The 21,216-nt window shown below is 35.5% G+C and overlaps 1 long non-coding RNA gene across 3 annotated transcripts in view; it reads right to left on the reverse strand.

Annotated features, from left to right (window-relative positions):
- LOC107976851 (uncharacterized) overlaps nucleotides 1-7,266 on the reverse strand; it is a 425,817-nt gene extending 418,551 nt beyond the window's left edge. For all 3 annotated transcript variants that reach the window (XR_010148735.1, XR_008537016.2, XR_010148734.1), the window contains exon 1: nucleotides 7,028-7,266. This is a non-coding gene — a long non-coding RNA (uncharacterized LOC107976851). The remainder of the gene's footprint in view (nucleotides 1-7,027) is intronic.
- Nucleotides 7,267-21,216: the final 13,950 nt, after the last annotated feature.

The following is a 21,216-nucleotide window of genomic DNA, read 5'->3' on the forward strand; positions in this document are numbered from 1 at the left end:
GTGGGGATATGTAGCTCATTTATGCTCAAGGTTAATACTGATACGTGCAGATTTGATCCTGTCATTATTTTGTTAGCTGGTTGCTATGAAGACTTGATTGGGTAGTTGCTTTGTAGTGCCAGTTATCTATGTAGTAAGTGTGTTTTTTGGTGGCTTGTAATGGTCTTTTGTTTCCATGTTTGGCACTCCCATAAGGGCCTCTGGTAAGGCAGTCTGATGGTAATGAATTCCCTCAGCATTCACTTGCCTGAAAGGGTTTTATTTCTCCTTCACTTATGAAGCTTACTTTGACTGGATATAAAATTTTTGGTTGGAATTTCTCTTCTTTAAGAATGCTGAATATAGGCCCCCAATCTCTTCTGGCTTGTAGGGTTTCTGCTGAAATGTCTCCTATTAGCCTGATGGGTTCCCTTTGTAGGTGACCTGCCCCTTCTCTTTAACTGCCTTTAATATTTTTTCTTACTTACTGACCTCAGAGAATCTGATGACTACATGTTTTGGGGATGGTCATCTTGTATAGTATTTCATGGCTGTTCTCAGCATTTCCTGAATTTGAATGTTATCCTCTCTATTGAGGTTGTGGAAAGATTCATGAACAATATTCTCAAATACGTTTTGCACATTGGCAGCTCTCTCCCCCTCTCTTTCAGGGACACCAATGAGTCATAGGTTTGTCTCTATATAATCCAATATTTCTTTGAGGTTTTGTTCATTCTTTTTAATTCCTTATTGTTTATTTTTATCAGACTAAATTGATTTGTAAAATTGGTCTTCGAGATATGAGGTTCTTTCCTCAACTTGGTCTACTCTGCTGTTAATACTTCCAATTGTATTATGAAGTTCTTGTAGTGAGTTTTTCAGCTCTATCAGATCAGTGTGGTTCTTTTTCAAAATGGCTATTTAATCTTTCAGCTCTTGTATCACTGTATTGGATTCCTTAGATTCCTTGGATTAGGTTTCAACTTTCTCCTGAATCTCAATGATCTTTGTTCCTATCCAGATTTTGAATTCTATGCCTGTCATTTGACCATTTCCGCCTGGATAAGAACCATTGCAGAGGAACTAGTGTGGATGTCTGGATGTAAGAAGACACTACGGCTTTTTAAGTTCCCTGAGTTCTTGAGCTGTTTCTCTTTCATCTGAGTGGCTGATGGTCATTTGGTCTTTGAAACTGCTTTTCTTTGGATTTTTTTTGCTTTTATATTATTTAATTACCTTGAGGGTTTGACTGTGATATAAGGTAGGTTGAGTTCACTAGCTTTGTTTCTGGAAAATGTCAGGGGGCTAAGGCTTTGCTTGGCACTCATGAGCTGTGGATTCTAACCCTGGGGGCTGGTACCAGGCCTATGGGTTTGTTCCCTAGCCCCTGAAGGTTAAGCACCTGCTGAGCTGGAGGGGCTGAGGTATTCCTGGTCCACTGGCAACAACACTTCAATGGGGAGTGCAAGCTAATGTGCTTCACTGGGGGAGTGGCAGAGGGTCTGAGCTCATATGCACATGCCAGCAGTGGCACTGGCATGGCAGGGTGCACATGTGTCAGTGGGCATGTGGTTCCAAAGGGAGACGGGGTGGCAGTGCAGTGGAGTACACGTGTGTCAATGGCGGTGGTGGGCTGTGCTTGTGTGCTGGTGGTGGAGGGGTGGTGTGTTCTACTTGCACACATGACAGCAATGCAGTGCACAAGGGCTGCAGATGAGTGCATGACAACAAAATGGTGGGGGGAGGCTACAGGTGGGTGGTTGTGCATTGGCAGGGTCCCTTCTGAGGGAGTTCTCTGATGGTCATGTGCAGTCTGCCAGTGAAGTAGCCTTGGTGTTGGCTGCTAGGAAGCAACTTGTTAGGCACCTGAGGCTACAAGTGGGTGTGGCCAGGCAGGGACCCCATGAGAGCCTGGAAAACAGAAGGGAGTTCAGATCAGACTGGCTTCATCTCACAGGCAAGACAGCCCAACTCTGTCCGGGTCCAACAATCAACAAAGGCCAAAACCACCTAGAAGACTGTGGCGAGCCTTTAGGCATGGCTGTCCCAGGTCATACTCCACTGCAGCCATTCCCATGCCATACCCTGTGGGCTTTACACAGGCTAAAGTCCTGTCCCTGCCACCTCTCCAAACTGCTTTCCCTTTCAGCTTGTGTCTGTAGGGGCTGTGAGGTCTCCTGCACTAGGATTCTGGAGATCTTTGGCAGTATAATATAATATGCTCACTCCTTACTCATTTAACTCACCTCTTCCCCAGGAACCAGTGGGGTCCAGGAATTAGTCCTGGTACACAGTAGCCCTGTGCAGGTTTCCCAGCCGCCTTACCCTTCAGCCTAGGATCTATATCCTCCCTCTGTTTGTTCTCAATGCTTTCCTTCTGAAGATATGCCTGGAGTGTTCCAGTTTTTTTGATGGTCTAGTATCTCATTGGGAGAGCCATCTTGGCTCCTTCCTGGGCCAAATAATTGAATGGGGATTTAACAAAAGAGGAAATCCAAATGATTAATAAACGTAGGTAAAATTACTGAACCCCAATAGTAAGTCAAATTTAAAATCACAACCACCATATTGCCAAACAATAAAAAATGTCTGTCAATACTAGTTGTTGATGAATTTGTAGAGCAACAGAAATTTCCATACCCTACTACATAATAGGCAAATTGGAATACAACTTTGGAAAGCAATATAACATTCTCTAGTAAGTTTAATGACAGGCATATCTCATAACTTATCAATTTCAGATCTGAGAGTATACCCTGAAGAAATATATGCCCATATGCCAGGAAACATGTACAAAGATGTTCATAACAATATTATTTGAAATAGATTAAAAACAGAAAAAAAAGTTTAAAAAATCCACAATAAACTGGATGGCTTACTTTTAGACTTTCCATACAATGTCCTTTATACAATGGAGTAATTGACAAAAGTGAATGTGCTAGGGCCGCATGTAATAACAACAATGCAAATAAATTTTACAAACAAAATGTGGAATAAGAGAATTCAGTCAGAATACATACATTTATATAAAGTTTAAAAAGATGAAAAACTAAGCTATATCATTTGATGATGCTCCTATAAGTTAAAACCATAAACAAATAGAAGAAAGTTATTTTCAAAAGTTACCATACTGGTTATGGCCTTGGGAGAGTGAAAAGACCATGAGGGGAAGACACACCTGGAGAGCATCAGGAGTGCAGAAAACATTCCATCTTGTGACTTGCCTAATGGTTACAGAGGCACTCACTTAATATTTATCATTTAGGATACATGTACTCTTCTGAATGTGTGTATATATCATTAAAAAATTGAAATATTTACATTGTTTATTAATTCCTGGAACAGTTTAAATCCCATGGGAAGTAACCATTCCCTGAAGATATGACAAATCCATTCATGCAACTCTCTGAACTTAGACGTTCTTATAAAAGTAATTATTTGATAATGTCTTTTTAAATTTTACTCTCTCATTAACTCATCTGCTCAGGTGTATATTTCTGAAATGATTATTTGCATTTTCCAAAAAAGTTACCCTTTGGGAAGATTTTCTCCATTATATTACCATAAAGTTGTCCAATAAAATCATACATTTTAGGTTATATATGTGTGTATGTGATTGCTGTCTTTTTGCCATTCCTCAATATTATGACTTATATGTCTAGTTATATATCTAACATTCTGTTTGTGGGAATTTCCAGCTTTTGCTACCATGAGTATTGCTGTGAACAATATCGTTGCATGTACATATTCTCACTTAATTGTCTTCATTTCTGTATGCTTTGCCAGATGCTTCATTCACACTATGGTAATGTCTGAGACTGTCCATTTCCTTATATCCAATATTAAATCTTAATATTACCATACATTTTAATTTTGCCAGTTTGATGGATAAAAAACAAATTCTCATTTTATAATTTGCATTCTTCTGATTATCAGCAAGCCTGAACATATTTTTTCATTACTTATTGTCCATTTCCATTATTTACATTTCCACTCACATGAATTTGTTTTCTATTTTCTTTTCCCAATTATACTTCTTGAATTTGCTTCTTTTACAATGAATTTACAGTTGGTGTATAGAACTGTTAACTCTCTGTCTACAGACATGTCAAAAAATTTCCCCATCAGCTCCTTTTTTCTTAACAATTCTCATGTTCAATGTCTTTTGCTATGGAAGAATATTTATTTTTATACAATATTCCTTTGTTTCATTTAAGACTTTTGGATTTTATTCCCTCCGTAAGAAATTTTCACTCACCTTAATGTATGCAAATATTATTTTCTAAATTATATATGTTTTCTATAATTATAGATTATATTCATAATTTTATACGTAATCATATATAATTGTATATAATTATATAGTGCAAAAAATTATCTGGAATTTAATTCTTTATATGTTGTAAGGGACAGCCTATTCTTTTTAAATCAACAAATATTTTTCTTCATTTGACTTTTCCATGACTGTCTTTGTATACACGTACCCTTTCTTTTGCTGATTGTACTAGATGAGGTATAATGAAGCATTCCAAAGTATGGTGTTTGAAGCTGTTTTGGCCCTGCCTATTGTTAGGTATATGAATGGGAGCAAATAACTATATGAATTTTCTCTTTTCCAATTCATCATCCTTACTTTATCTCCAATAATACTTTGTTCTACTTAAAAATAATTTTAATTGAACATCTAGATAATTTCTTTTTTGCTAATATTAATGTATTTAATGGTGTACTTTTTCATAGATTTTTGCTTTTATTAGAACCACAGATTTTGTTGTGTACTATTATCCTTATCCTAATGCGAAGAATTGCCCTTTTGATTTCTTTTAGAACAAAGAGTTATATAGGATAGTGATTCAAAAAATACAAATGATTGAATATTTTTATATTTCATAAATAAAGTTATTTATTGCATAAACCTCAGTATTTAAAACCTGCTTTGGAGTAATTACTGAGGATTTCTCTCTTCTCTGATACACAATCAATTTTTATAAGTCATCCATGGGCACTAGAAAAGAAGTTGCTTTGCAAATCTTTTTGCAATGTATAATATTTAATGCAGTTTATTCACTAGATTTATATGTATCATCTACATTATCCCTAGCCATTTTATTATAATTTATCCTTCAAAGTGTTAGAAATGTATATTAAATCTTCTGATTACTACTGTTGAAAATAAATATACATTGTCTTATTATTTATACTGTTCTTGCCATTATAACCTATAGACACTTTATAGCCAAAAGAACATTTCTTTCTGGTTATGAAAATTCTCTAGGCTAAAGAGAGAGAGCAGAGATGTTTATTTATATTGGAAAAATTGCCAGCATGGGCTAGGGGGGTGAGTTTCAAACTTTCCTATGTCTAAATAGAATAGTTGTAGTTAACATACACAACTTGTAGAATTAAGCGTGATGAGGTTGTGTGTTATACTGGCCAGTTTTCATTTGAAAATTTAAACTAGTTTAAGTAAAACAACAACAACAAAAAACTGATCTAAGGAAATAATCTGTAGAAAAAGATGAGATAGATAACCCTGGTATAAATAGTTCCAGCCTCCAAAAAATGTCCGCAGTCTGTGCTTCCTCTGTGTTCTCTCAGATGGAATAAGCTCAGGAGTATAGAATCATTGCTTATATATTTTCAAACTCACCCAGAAATGGTGGGTGGGGAAATTCTCCTGCATTCACTTCAATCAGAAAAAATTCAGTGAAGTGTTTTGATTGATTTGTTGGCATTTGAACCCCTCAAAAAAGCAAGGGCGGTAGTCCCATGAATGCTCAGATCTCAGGCACAGGTCTGCCTCTATGGATCAGGAGATGGGGTGCTGTCATTGGCCACACTCATGGGGTTAGAGTGGGAAAGGAGTTGAAGAACAGGGTATGACCCTAGAAGAAGATGTTAAAGTGCTGCAAGGAAGAAAAAAAGTATTGTCTCTCCAAAGCGAAAGGGAAAGGGGAAGAGGCACTAAGAATAGTTTAATTCAGATGTGGGAAGAGGATGTGCAAGGAGAAGCAAACATTTAAAACAGTCTGATGATGGAGAGGCAGACCCACAGAACTGTGGAAATGTGAATGTTAGAAGGACATCATTCTTGAGGCTCATAGGAAGCAGAATGCCTCACTCTTTCCCTTGAGTTGTCTATTACAAGGTCCTGAATTAGAGTAAAAGTGCCATCTAAACTCTGGGCTTTTTTTTTTTTTTTTTTTGAGAAGGAGTCTCACTCTGTCACCAGGCTGAAGTGCAGTAGCGTGATCTCGGCTCACTGCAACCTCCGCCTCCCAGGTTCAAGCGATTCTCCTGCCTCAGCCTCCTGAGTAGCTGGGACTACAGGCCCGTGCCACCACGCCTGGCTAATTTTTGTATTTTCAGTAGAGACGGGGTTTCACCATGTTGGCCAGGATGGTCTCGATCTCTTGACTTCGTGATCCACCCGCCTCGGCCTCCCAAAGTGCTGGGATTACAGGCGGAAGCCAGCGCGCCTGGTCACCCTCGGCTTTCAAATACTGTCTCAGACCAAAATATTATAATTTTACTATGTATTACCCCACACTAGGACAACCAAAACTTTGCAGAGAGTACAAACAGTGATAGTTGCGGAGCCTGGCCTAGTAAAATGGCTTCTAAAAGGAAAAAACAAGCTTAACTGCTGACGGGGTAGAGAACAGGGGAAAAAAAAGGTTTAAAAATGCCTAGAGAAGATCTTCTTATTCTTACACAACTGTTTTCTTTACCAGGAGAAGAGCTTAATTACTGTCTGATGGAGTAAAACCCGTTGGCTGGGGAAGGGGAAGTCTCCAGAGATGTGGTGGAAAACACCAGCCAGCCAGCTGTGTGGGGCCCTTGGGCCATAAGTCCCAGCCATGGTAAGGATGGGGGGGTAGAGGGGAGCCGTTGCTCGCAGATCTGACTTGAAAAAGGAAGGAAAAGGCCAGGAAAAGGCTTTGTAGTGACAGGGGGTAGGCGCATGGTTTCCCCCACCCTCAGAAGTCCCAGGATGAAAAGGTTTAGAAACCACAGTGAGAGTGTTTTGAGTCTCCATTTCACTCACCGCTTCTCAAGTCCCCACGTTGCGCGCCAAAATTGTTGCAGGGCTTTTCCTTAGTTCCGTTAAAGACGGGGTTCTTTGTCCCACGGCCACAAAAATTCAGGCTCGCGGACAATTTGAATGATGAGTAAGACCCGGTTTTATTGGGTGGAAAGAAAGAAAAGGGGGAAACAGAGACTCTCACTAAGCCAGAGTCCCTGCTAGGGCACTTTGCCTGGCGGCTTGAATCCCAGGTTCCACACAGGAAGAGGAGGAGCCAGGCTCCTCCCCGCTGCAAAGGGTAGGAACTTCCCAAGGCTGCCCTCAGTGCACAGGCCGGCTGGAGTTTTTTCGGGCACCCACTCGTACCTGGCTGTCTCATACTCACAAGTTAAATGCATTATCCATCTTAACTAAACACTTATTATACACTGTGGCTGTAACTTTTGCAGTTTGAGGTGTGACAGCAAAACTAGAACATATTTCTTTCTTTTTCACAATTTTATAGAAAGTTCATTCTTATTTTAGATCTTAGAAACCTCAGCAAATGATTTTGTTTTCTTTGCTTACTAAGTGAAGAACTTTCAACCTTTTTACTTAAAGGCAGCCCTTTACAACTTCTCTTTGGCATATCTGAATTGTCATAATCACTACTCTTTTGCTTCAGGGCCATTATTAAGTAAAATAAGAGTTACTTGAAGACAAGCAATGTGATACCATGACCCATGATCTTGTATCCAAGATGGCTACTTAGTGACCAAAGTGCAGGCAGTGTATACAGCATGAATATGCTGAACAGAAGGATGATTCATGTCCTGGGTGGGATGGACAGGGACAGCATGAGATTTCATTAGGCTACTCAGAATGATCCACAATCTAAAATTGTGAATTGTTTATTTTGGAATTTTCCTTTAATATTTTCAGACCATGGTTGACTACGGGTAACTGAAACCACAAAAAGTAAAACAACAGATAAGCAAGAACTACTGTATTTTACACAGATGGTCCCCGACTTAAGATGGTTTGACTTACAATTTTTTACCTTTACAGTGATGAGAAAGTGATACACGTTCAGTAGAAACTGTACTTTGAGGACCAGTACAACCATTTTGTTTTTCACTTTCAGTACATTATTCAATACATTACGTAAGATATTTAATACTTAATCATAAAACAGGCTTTGTGTTAGATGATTTTGCTGATGGAAGTATTCAAGCACTTTTAAGGTAGGCGAGGCTGAGCTTATAATGTTTTGTAGGGCAAGTGTATTAAGTGCATTTTCAACCTAACTGTATATTCAACTTACAATGGAGATATAGACTCATTGTAAGTGGAGGACCATCTGTATACTGTTTCTATATTGCTATTTTGTCATGTAATATCACCTAATAAAAATTTTATACCTAATATTCTTTGAAAAATTAAGTTCTAATTATTACCTGATTCCAACATATGACTATACTAACAGGCAGTTATTTTCTTATACTTGGACATTTATATTATCTTTACTTTTTACCATCATAAATAATGTTGTATAAACATTTAAAATATAAATTTTGTGGATAACTCTGAATATCTTTTAAGTATAAAAAATTTAATGTTGGATTACTGGTTCAAAATGATAGAAATTTTTAATGCTGTTTATACATTTCACCAATTAATTTTTCTAGATGGTTTCACCATCTAGATGGTTTTCCATTTCCACAAGAAGCCTTATGCCCAATTTCTGAAAAATGATTTTTAAATTTTTGCCAATTTCATACATGAATACTGATATTTCATGTTAATATTATTTTCTTTAATTTTAAATGTGATTGAATATTTGTTAATGATTCTTTATCATGATTTCTGATTTTCTATATTTAGCAATGTTTTAACAGTATATTATTTTATTAAAATATATGTAATATATATTTATATATTTTTCCTTTTGCTTGATGCCATCTTTTTTACTGTATGCTTTAGAATTCTATCTCAAGAGTGATTAATCAACTAGTATAATATGTTTTCTTCTAGCTTTTTATGGCTTATGTCCATTTAATTACTTGATTCATTTACTATATAGTTACATGTATAAGGTAAGATAATAATTTAACTTAATTTTCTTCTGAACATTAAAAAATCTATGCAGTTTTTAATTAGCTTGCAATTTTTTCTTACAGCTGTACTAAAATCTGTTCCATGTGTTTTGTTCTGACAATTGATCTCTCTGAGTTTGCACTGCTATCATACTTTTTATAATGTGTATTTATTTTGATTATTTGAATAGCACTGGCTGTTTTCAAAATATTTATAAAATAAAACACAGTATAAAAAGAGAAAAAACCCATGAATGATTTCATCATCACTGATAACATTTCTGCCTTATTTTGTGCAGTCACAGTTTTGTGCACCAAAACAAAAACACAAGCACTCTAAAGTGATATGGAAGAATTGTTTCTATTTTGCCCTCTGAATGATTGATTTCATTTTTGCCTGATGTACTCTTTTTTGCTTCAAATACACTCTTTAATTGTTATTAAATTTTGAGTTTCCTTGTAATCCAGTTTTATCTCATCTTTTTGCTACTCTTTCATTGAATGCTGTGTTTTCTAACTTCCTAACAAAGGTGTGTGAATATGCTTAAAGATTTCCTTTTGTTCTATAGCAAATTCTTTCCCGATGTATTAATATTTGTTTTCTTTAACTCTTTAGAATCATGTACATGTTAACTTTCATTTTTCTTATTTATCTATTTCTATCTAATTTATTATTTATCAGTCAATTTACCTACCTTCTTACATACTCATCCTTGTCCTAGAACATGAAGAGATTCAAACAGACCCAATGCCTACCAATAAATAAGCTGGAACTTCATCTTGAGCAGGTACTCTGTCTTTGCTATAGTATTACAATATTATAATTTCCTTCTCATACCAATAGCTGAAGGGCAAGATAACGAGAACAACTCTCAAGATAATTTACACTTTCTAACAGGAATGCATTTAGCGTAGCATTGATAGATTTTGATTGGAATTTCTTCACCTCCTACAGTCTGTCTATTTCTGTGATACAACAAACACATTAAATAATTTATAAGAATGATCCCCTCCATGAATTGCTACTAGTGGTTTTTTGAATATGTTTTCCCAAAGTGCTTTATCTGCTGGGACTTTACTTCCCAGAATGTAATATGTTATCCCTCAATTTCCTTCAATTTTTTTTTCTTCCTTGGAAGTTGAACTTTCTATTTGGATGCATGAAGAAAGACAGCATCAGGGAGGTAGGGAATGGAATCATAATAGAGAGATGTTAGCTTGGTGTTTGGGTTGACACAACCAGAATTATCAAATCAGGAAAAAGGGAGTTAGTAAAAGGCCAAGTGTCTTTTCATCTTTTTAATTCTTAGATTGAGAAGCCTTATTATGGTTGTCAATTGAGCTCCAAAGTTTTTGTGGTTAGCAGAAATTTCTCTGGTGTGGCCAGTAGACCAGGTGTATATTTCTGTTGTTAGTATTACTAAGAAATTTCTTCTTTTCAGGGCTCCATTAGAATTTTAGTGACAAATTGGAAGAGGCTGACGCAGGAAGTATGGTCTTAGAAAATTTTAAACCAGAATCCCCCAGAGTATTTATATTTGCCATAAAAGGCTCAAGACCCTAATTCATGGAAATCTGGGGTTTATGTTTCACTATGTACAACATGGGGTTAGAAAGTAGACTCCAGTTACACTACTTCTTAAGATAATTTTTTTTTATTTTTTACTGTGGACTGTCTTCAATTAAGAATCATAGATAATAACAGTATTTATGTTGGCTAATTAATATTAAGCAATTTCTACATTCATTTATACTGCTTAAGATTGTAAAATGCAACATATAATGTGGATAGTATTCTAGTTTTTACGAGGTGTAAAAAATGTAACTATTTTATAAAATAACTTTATTAAAATAATTTTACACTTATAATTCAAAGGCCAATAATGTAAGTAGTAATTTGAAAGATCATTTTCAAAAAATTATTTACTTAAATACATAATTTTATTTCTTAGTAATTGACTGTCAGACAGAAGGGGTGGGGAACAATTAATGCTCTTTCAGAGAGAGGCTCCGACTCTTCTCATTACACTGGAGCAATTTTTCTTCTAAGAAATTCAAATTTTAAAGCATTCACTATATTTTATCCATGAGAATAACCTTCTTTTCTTGAAAGAGAATCTACTTAATTTTGAAGAAAATACAATTATCCTTAAGAAGATACAACTCTAAGATTAGTAAAAGATAGGGTTTTGAAAAAGCATTTCGAAGAATGTTCCTTTGCCCTTTTTTGTGGCATTTTCAGTAAAATCCCTGTCGTTTATAATTAAGGGTTCCTATTCTAATGTTCTATTCCAGTAACATCATAATGAAAAATACTAACTTAGTCTAAGCAAAAATGATGATTAGAAGTGGAAAGATTGGTAGAACCCATCAAGCTCAACTCCCTTATTTCGTCTGAACCCCAGAGTGGTTAAGTGACTTGCTCAAACCTATACAGCTTCTGATTGCCACACTGCAGGCCACAGGCAGCTCACTAGACTTCACAGTCTGCTGAAAATTATATTGTGTCTCTATGATGCAATGAAATGTTGGCTAGCCTATTTACGCTCAATAGAATAGATCGATGAAATTGGTACTTGATGGGATACGTCTGCTTCGAGATATACCTATTCAGCCTACTTCAGGTCTGAGTGACTATTCTCCATTATTTAACTTATGATTTCCTTAATGTGTCCCTGCCAAATATCTTTTGTGCTTAATAGGAAGAAAATGATTCCACCTACACAACCCCAGGAAAGTCCTGGTAAAAATATATTAAGATAGTACAAGATAATGAAATGATGACAAACACATGATGAGTAAAACTCATTGAATCTCAGTGTATTTAGGCATATAGATTCTAAACTACCATGCCATTTTAATTCCTGCTGTCCTCCTTATTGATTTTGTGACCTTGGGAAGCCACCTAACCACTCTGTCCCTCATTTTTTTCAACATCAATATTAACTTTGCAAAATATTACTGTATATGTCACTGCATCCTAAGTCTTAAAACAGCTGGAACCATCAATATCAAGGGAATTTCTGTTTGACTTAATTCATCTATCCAGAAAAGAATACCAGGAATTCTATGAGGAACCCAATCTATTATGCAAATTATCATAAACGTGAGACCAACTGGCCTTGTAATAGGGAGTAAGTTAAAGGCACATCCTGCAAAAGATGCGTAAATCTCAGCAGTGTAGAAAAGAAAATTTTCTAGATATAAGTACAATTGTCTATGCCTAATATAGCAAAAATACTAATTGACCCAGAATCGAACAGAACCCAAAGGAATTGAATATGAAGAATTCCTTCATCTAATTTGATGTAGATGGCCCAGGAAACTAGCAAATGACCTTCTTAGAGGAAGTACAATAGAGTAAGGATAGGTACACAAATCCTGCTTTTCTTGCATCTATAATCTTGTAACAAAGCAAGCTTAAATAGAGGATTTCTCAACTGATTGTGATGACCTCAATAAAGCCACCAATTGAAGAAAACTGTACATCTAAGAGTCCCAAGTTCTTAGCTCATCATGGTGGCTTAGGAGATGAGGCTGCCCTTCAGTACCAGCCTGATGTAAAAATTAGTAAAACAGCTTACTGCATTGGGCATATTTTATAATAAACTAAAATTGCCAAGAAACAAAGGTAATTTATCTGATGTTGCTGTTAGCAAAATCAGTTTAAATTTATTTAGGTACTTGATTCTTCAGAATCTATCAAGTAAAAAAAAATAGACATTTTTTGCACGCTGGAATATAGAAGGGTTATGGGATTAATATTAAATATCTGGGACATAACTCAAGTTTCTTATACAAAACAGTCACAGGGATTAAAAAGTCGAAATACATAAAACAATGGCCACCGCTTGGCCTCCATTCTGATGTCTGCCAGATAACTGACACAGACGACTGTAAGTCAGTTTGCTAAAAGCTTTAATATTGCTGGCACCGGTACTGTTGAGAAGCAGTAGATGAGATGCAATTTGTCCAAATATAATTTTTTTCTTAATGTTGAGAATTGATCATGTCAGATTCACTCAGCATTTAAAAGTGATATGCTACACGTTCCTAAATCACTGTTAAAAAGATAACTCACGTACCATTCTCAGACTAATTCATAAAGTTTCTGGGTCAGGTGGCAGGTATAATTCTTGTCTCATTTTTCCTTCCTCTTTCATGTGCCTGCTGGAAAATCCCCCATCTGTGGCAAATGAAATACCAGAAATACACAGTTGCTGTTCCTTAATGATCTTTTGCTATTTTTAGGCATTGCTTCGTTACTGGTTGTCCTGAAATGTCTCTGCATATTCAGAAAATAATGATCTGAGATTGGTTTTATTTCCATGATTTTATTTCATTCCAGTAATAGAACAAAAATTATGCCATGAAATAGATTTTCTAGGGGTGCAATTGTGGAGTGAGGGATACATTCCTTTGATATAGGAAAAAGCTTTCACTCGTGAATTCATAGGATGAGTTTAATGGACTTTTTTCTTGATGAAAAATCTCATATACTTAACTTTGTATTTAGAAATAAGCTGACTTCGTGCCCCTATTTGCTTCCCCCAACCCAAACAAGGTTATTTTTTGTCAGAAATTATATTTGAGGATGAAAACATTTACAAATTGTATTGACTATTCAGGCAGACTGAACTCTTCTTATATAAAAAATGTAAAACTATAGAATGTAAAAATATAAATGTATAATGTAAAATTAATTCCAGGTTTGAATGGTTTCATGTGTATATATATACTCTCCTCAGGTATTCAAGTTTCATAATATCAGGGGCAATGATTTCTATTTCCTTGACTTCCCCTTCTGTTGCTCATCCATTCAGCTAAGTAAGTATTGCAATAATTAACAGATGGTTTTTGGATCATGTATTAGAAATTCAGAGCTGGATTTTGTAATTCTGTTACTGTGTCCTACCTAAGCATTTTCTGTAATTCTCAGTGCAGAACTGTCTGGTAAAGCTGTTATAGAAAAAAGTGTTACTCATATATATGACAGCTACTTGTTTTGTATATTTCTTCTGAACAAGGTATGTAATATTAGTTTATTTATTTAGTATTTAATTAATAATCAGTTCTAATAGTGTGTTTTTCTCCCTTTTTTTAGTGAGTTATCTTGGATTATCTAGGTAATCATATCAACTGCAAATAAATTTATTATCTCATTTTTCCAGAATGTATGCCTTTTTATTTCTTTTTCTTATTTTTTGTTTAGGCTAGTATTATCAGAAGAAATATTTACTAATGATTTAGTTATGAGTAACTTTATATTTTGGTTTGGTTTTATTTTTTATTTTACTAAATTTAATTAAAATGCTTCAATAATTTCTTCATTAAGCATGATGATCCAATTCAGAATGGTTACATTTTAACATGTCAAGAAATAACTTTCTCATTTCGATTATACCCAGCATGCGAATTAAATTTTATAAAATTATTTTTACATTGACTTAGATAACATGATTTTCTTTTATGACCTATTTTAAACTAGTCAGTGTTTTTGATCGTGATGTATTTTTTATTAAATATATTTGTTTAGTTTGAGGATGATTTATTTTGAATAGATGAAATCATTTCATCTTCTTTTTTCTTTAATTTAGTTTTCCTTGCAGGCTTTAATATGTGTATTAGGAAAGATGTAAGAATAATAGACATGCTGAAATACGTAAGAATGAGGAAAATATTTCTTGTGCTTGCACACATGAAGAAAAATTTTGAACAAGTATTCCATGTTAAAACTCTTTAGATGTTGCTCCATTGTCTTATGATATTTTAGATTTGTTTTTGAGCATGGGAAGAAATTTCTTTCCTAGGTTATATACAACTTTTTCTGAATGAATATTCGTAGGATTTTTCTTAATTCATATAATTAAATAATTCTGCCAAAATATATCTAGTTATTCTCTTTTTATTATTTTCTGCACGTGTTCAGTATGCCTTTTGAGTTTAGAATTCAAGTCTTCCCCCGCCAGCACCCCCCACTTGTTCTGCTACTTCTGTCTGCTATTTTTATCTTGGAGTATTTTTATCTTTCATTTTTTCTGACTTCATGTTTAAAAAAATGGAGCCTCCATAAAATAGGGCTTCAATTTCTGGCCTTCAGACCTAAAATGTGTTAATTTTGGTTATTATTACCTCTTTCTGATCTTTCTTTGCATTCCCAGAATATACGTCATATTGCTGATTTAATTTTCTGCAACGTTGTTTCTGTGGTGAGAATGTCCAGTCACAATGGTGAAAATTTTGGTGAATTGAGAAAGAGTCATTTTTCATATTACTAAAAATACTTTCTGTGAGTAAAATTAATCCACAATGTTGCCTGTTTTGGCAGCATTTACTCCTCAGTCTTTTGACATAAACTTCATAGAATGCTTTCATCATAATGAACTAGATAATTTTTCTTATTTTAATATGTTTGTTCATTCCAGTCATCATAGAGGACAGGTTGAGAGTCACAGTCATTTTCTCACAATGTCGTCTTTTACATAAGTTAACATATAGTATGTACTTTAATAATAAATGAAAAGCTCAATGAACAATACATTTTTCAGTGGGTTTTATAATTAGAATAAAGATTCAGAGAAGATATTTTGTATATATTTTTCCAAGACCTCACAAATGCAGGACTTTTTGGTGAAACATTCACATATAAATATCAAATATTTGTTTATGGAAATGAAATTTATAGGACAAACCACTATTTTCATATTTAGAAAAAAGAGTATGTCTTCTAAGAGTGCAGCAAAACTCTTCTCTTAATTTTTTATTACATTTTAAAATAGTATGGGTATCAGCAAAGCAAAAAAATGCTACCTTAATTTCTTATACATTTTTAAAGGAAAAAATAGTAGACTTGAAGTCCATTTTATAATTTTTTCTATGTATGTTCACTCCAACATCAAGAATGCTATATATATATATATATATATAAATAAAATAATGCTATATATATAATCCGTCAATGGACTTAATTAGCTGTCTGTAAAGAAACAGAAATTCATTAAGTGTGTTCTAGTCTCATGCAGAGTCAATGAAACTAGCTTTCAGGCTACAGTTTTCTCTTACTGCTGTTCATTCTCATTATTCTTCCAAAGAGATTCTTACCCCTTTTCAAAACAAAGTGTGTTTTACTTCTTAGAAGTGGCTTTCTTTTGAATGCAATTATTATTTAATGTTTAAATATTAATGTGCAAAAGGAGTTAGGCATTATAGTTCTTAAATCTCATAGTAATATTTTAAAAATAGAATTACCTCGTGCAGAGGATGCTCAGGGTTCACAGTTGATTTTGAGTACATTGCTGGTTATTGTGGGCCCTCTGGTCTCAACACATTCTTTGCTGTAGGATTTGCTGCCATCTGTGGTGAGGCCTGAAAAGTAAGTGAACTACATCAACAGCTGATTTGGCAAGAGTCTGCAAAACATGTATTCTGGCCCCTTTCCACTGCTAAAAGGTGGGACTGGAGCTGAGTAAGAAGCCCTAGGTTTGCCAGACTCAAACTGAAAAAGGCAATTCATCTCTGAGGAAAAGATGCAAGGAACATGTTACTCGAGTGAATTTTCAGGAAAATCTGTGCACTCTAAAGCAAAACTAGATAAAAACTCTTGGCTAAGCTAATGATTCATTACAGGGGAAAAAAACTATCAAAAAACCAAATTGAGATAAAAAACCTAAATTTTGGAAATTAAAAAAATGACCCTTTACGTAAGAAGTCAGGCAGAAATAGCAACCTTCTGTGGAATCATGTAATGAGCACACAGCATTCACTTCACATAATTCATGCATTCTACCACTTACTACTTAGCCAGAGTCACACAGAGATTTCTGGCAAAACACATGAGTTCCTTCATACAGCGAACACTCAATGATCCTATTGCACACAAGGATTATTCAACTTGATATTTTACAAAAATCAATTCTCTCCACATTGGAAAAGAAATCATTACAGTAGAGTAGGTAAAATTACTCTGAATGGATAAGCTCCAGAGTGTGATATGGCAATTTTAATTTTTGTAGTGCATTCAGCTTGGTGAAATGAAAAGAGAATTTGCTTATTCTACAAATATTTATAAGTGTTCCCTTCCTCCTCACTCTCTACCATGTGCTTGCTGGACCACTTATGAGAACACCTAGTTTCAAGTCAGAGTTATAATATCTGATGTATGATTTTTACCAGGTTACTCCTGTCCTTCTTATATGTAAAAGAAGGGCATTCAAATTGAGCAGAACTTAAAAAACAAAATGTCTGGTAGAAATGACCCTGCTCAACTTTTTTCATGTTCATGGGAGAAAATTCTGTTCATATATTACAACATATACTTATCCCAATTGAGGCATCTTAGAATCTTTCATGCTTGAACAACTGTTACTGATAGTCTGGAGGGTGAGAGCAAGATTGACTTCTTGGCAGGCCTCCATATTAGGTAACAATTTACATCACATCTCAAGACCAGGGAACCAACCAAACAAAAACCAAAGTTTGCACCTCAACACAAGCCAAATAACCGAGTCATTATGTTTAATTCTAGTCTCAAAATTAGGGAAAGCTCAGATGTTCTCTGAGTTTTTGACTTCTTAAGTTTTGACTTCCTAATGCAAACACCTTCACCCTTGACTTTTATAATGCTGACAATTGATACCATGTCAGGATCTTCTTGGATATGATAATAATGGGAGAACATTTTTCTTTTTCTACCATAAACAAACTAACTGTAAATTTGATGACCTGATAGTTTTGCAGTTTTGTTTTTCCTTTAAACATATGTTCCGTCTTTATTTGATGAACCAATTTTTCAAAAATCTGGCTCCCTTGCAAACATCTTTTTGAGTAAATGACTTTTTCCTGAATGTCTTTCCTCTGCTGCTTCCTTCCCCAGGAGTTAAAATGTGACATGAAATCTCGCTGTTATATTTGGACTAGAAGAGCTGCAAAGAGCATTTTCTGTTCAAATCGCCTAGGATTAAGGCTCCTCATGTAGTAGGTAAGTAAATGACCCAGGTTTCCTCCATTAGTTTTCAGTTCATCCATCTTATTGTTAATGGGCACAGGGTCAAGGGTAGACCGAGGTTTATTGTCATAATTTTAATATTTGGGTTTCATAAATTTTACAGCTTCATAGAATCAATACTTACAATAGCCATTTGTTCTTCAAAGTCTGAATACAAGCAGGACAGTCACAGCTGCTGCTGTAGAAACAATATAATCCATATTCAGAATCACTATACTTCATATTCAGAAACAATAGACTCTAATATATTCATAAAAACTAAAGAAAATTGTTCATTAATTTGTTTCTTCTTTTTATTATTTTAAACAAATGACAGGCAAAATTATTTCTTACTATAGAGTGAAACACTACCTCTTCCTCAAGGCTCAAGCTCAAATTACATATTATGTTCATGAAAGCTTACGTTAATCCCTTAGTCTTTAATTGCACATTCATATGATAAATCTTTTCTATATATAGATAGCTATTTTCTTGTTCAAATGGGAGTAAAACATTTATATTTTTGTTTGCTTTGGATGTTCAAAAGGGATGTTGGTCCCTGGAAAAGCAGGGAAACTGATGAGGAGCCCCAAGGCCTGAGTCCTGTTAGAAGTTGAGGGGCAGTTTTATCTTATGATTTTTAGCCTTTTAGAGTCAACGTGATGAAAAAATACTGGACAAGCCAGTTTCAAACTGGAAAAGAAAAACTCCGTGTCTCAAGGTTTGGAGGTATTTAATTCTTTTACACATCCTAGGGAATAAGAGGAAGTGGGGACGCTAAGCAAGAATGGCTGGAATTTAATGGAGCTTCTCACTTTAAAGCTAGAAGATAGGCATGAGGGCTATTCTAGAAGAAAGGAACCAACAATGATGTGTTGACTGTGCTTTATGTCCTGAATATCTGAGTTGAGAGTGAGAGAGCCTGAACAGAAAGCATTTCTTCCTGGTTGCTACAGAAATAAAATAGTCTGGAGAACATCTGGGCCTCACAATTATTACTCACCATTCAACCTAAGGGAAGAAGACCCATGAACTTCTCCAGTAAGAATGTGGAAAATGATTCCTGGTGCAGGTCAAAAAGGGATAGAACATTTGATAAAAACACAAATCTTTACACAAGTCAGATTTAAAATTCAAGTCTTAGGATAAAAGAAATAGCAACGTCCCATAAAGTCTGGCTGAGGCAATGGAAATACTGGGCACCAACTCCAGTATATGGAAGATTTTTTTTTTCTTTTTTCCAGAATCAAAGTCCTGGCTTCCTCCTCAAGGAGCACCTCATAACAAAAGCATCTAGAGTTCGGGCTGCTTTGGAGGAGCTTCACAGGGAGTTTAACAGAATGCAGGGTGGAATGAGGTGAGCAAAGCAGAGGTAAGTGAAGCCCAGGGGATTGATGGCCTCAGTGCTGGGGATGTATAGACAGGGTAAGAGCTGAAGGCAACTTACCCCAGTGGTACATATTGGTGAGACTCAATATTGCCTATTGCTTTTGTCTATCTTAGTCTCAGACCTGAGAGCTGTAGAAATTAAATCAAATGCATGTTTAATTAATTCTTCAGGGTTTGACACCTACACTCATTTTCCAAAGCTGCAGATCAGAAGATTTGTGATGTAAGCTTGTCAATGATGCTTTGGGCTTTTTAAATGTCTGAGTGAGTAAATTCCACTGGTTGGGCATCCAGATGGAAAGCTGCTCAACACCTCCTCCACATTACCAGTGGAGCAGGAGCTAGACACTATGTGGATATAGAGGTTACTTCCGATGCAGGCTGGGAGGTGAGGAGAGGGGTTGACATTGTGCAGGAGTCAGTAACAGAATTTGTAGACTGAGACTGAGATTGTGCCTGGCATACATGAGCTTAATCACATTTTTGAAACAATGCTTAGATTTGGTCTCTTCTACTTTTCTCTAACAATAAAGCCTTTCTTAAACTGGCCTGTCCTTTATCATCCTTCTACTTCTTCTAATCTAGTGTATCATTTTTGCCACTAACCTAACTAAAAATGAATAAGGTATTAGATAATGGTTTAAGCTGCAACGCTTTTCAGAATGTCAGTAAGGCATGCTTGGAGATCTTCCTTCAAAGATTTCTATACTGAAATAAATGAATGTCGAAAGTCAAATGACTGCTAAGAACAATTGGTACATTTGACCAGTGGCCGCTAGGACTTGTGGGAGAGGCTTAGGTGTTATTATTATTTATCCCTGTCAATAAAATCTGTTCCTAATTTCCTCGAGTGACTTACTTTTCATATGAACATATAATCAGGCTATGTGCATGTCCTTTTCATGTTATGCTAATGAAGACTTCGGAAGAAGAAAGTAACCAATAGCGATTTTTTAAGCAGCTTTGCATATGTGATGGGAGAAATATATACACAAAAAATTATTCTGAATTGCTTATACTTAACCTGAAACTCTCTGAAAAAAATTTACAAAAGAAAAATCGTCACACAATTGATGAACTCCTTGATGTCATCAGGCTCTCTGATTAGGTGTGAGTATCCATGGGACTCCTGAGTCCCTGATATCTAGAAGATGAAACCAATAGCTCATCTCTCTCAAAGAAGCCAGATTCTTGGGGCTCCTGCCTGGCTATAGGCATGAAGAGGTGGAAGATGCCCAGAGTCACCATGTAGCTATCCACAGTTCACACTGGAAGACTTGAAAGTGAAAGGGAGTGCTATTCATAACTACACTGGGAAAGCAGGATGAAACCAAGACTTTCCCAGATGAACTGAGACATATGATCTCCTTAGCATTGCACTCTGTCCAGCTGGATAGCTTGATTTTTAAATACTGCCTGGACCTCTTGGCATCAGCAAAGAACAGGTTAGATTGCCCCAAAGAGCACTCTGTAGAACATGGCCCATGCTACTACCTACAGTCTGGCAGCATCACTGGCCTCTCTGCTACAGTATGTTCTGATCTTACTTGTAATAAAATAGGTGAGGAGACTTATTGAGTACGTTAAAAAAGAAGAGTTATCTGGGTAGTGAATACACGTGGACCCAGGTCTCAAGTCTTCAGGAATTGATGGGTTTTACCAGAAGTCTTCTGGAGTTCATTTTAGAAAGCAAATCATCATTGATGGGCTGACATCAGCTGCTACCAAGTACCAAGGATAGGAGGTGGGGAACTTGCTTTTGG

This window comes from Pan troglodytes, chromosome 11, assembly GCF_028858775.2.
Source record: "Pan troglodytes isolate AG18354 chromosome 11, NHGRI_mPanTro3-v2.0_pri, whole genome shotgun sequence".
In the NCBI taxonomy this organism is placed as follows: domain Eukaryota; kingdom Metazoa; phylum Chordata; class Mammalia; order Primates; family Hominidae; genus Pan; species Pan troglodytes.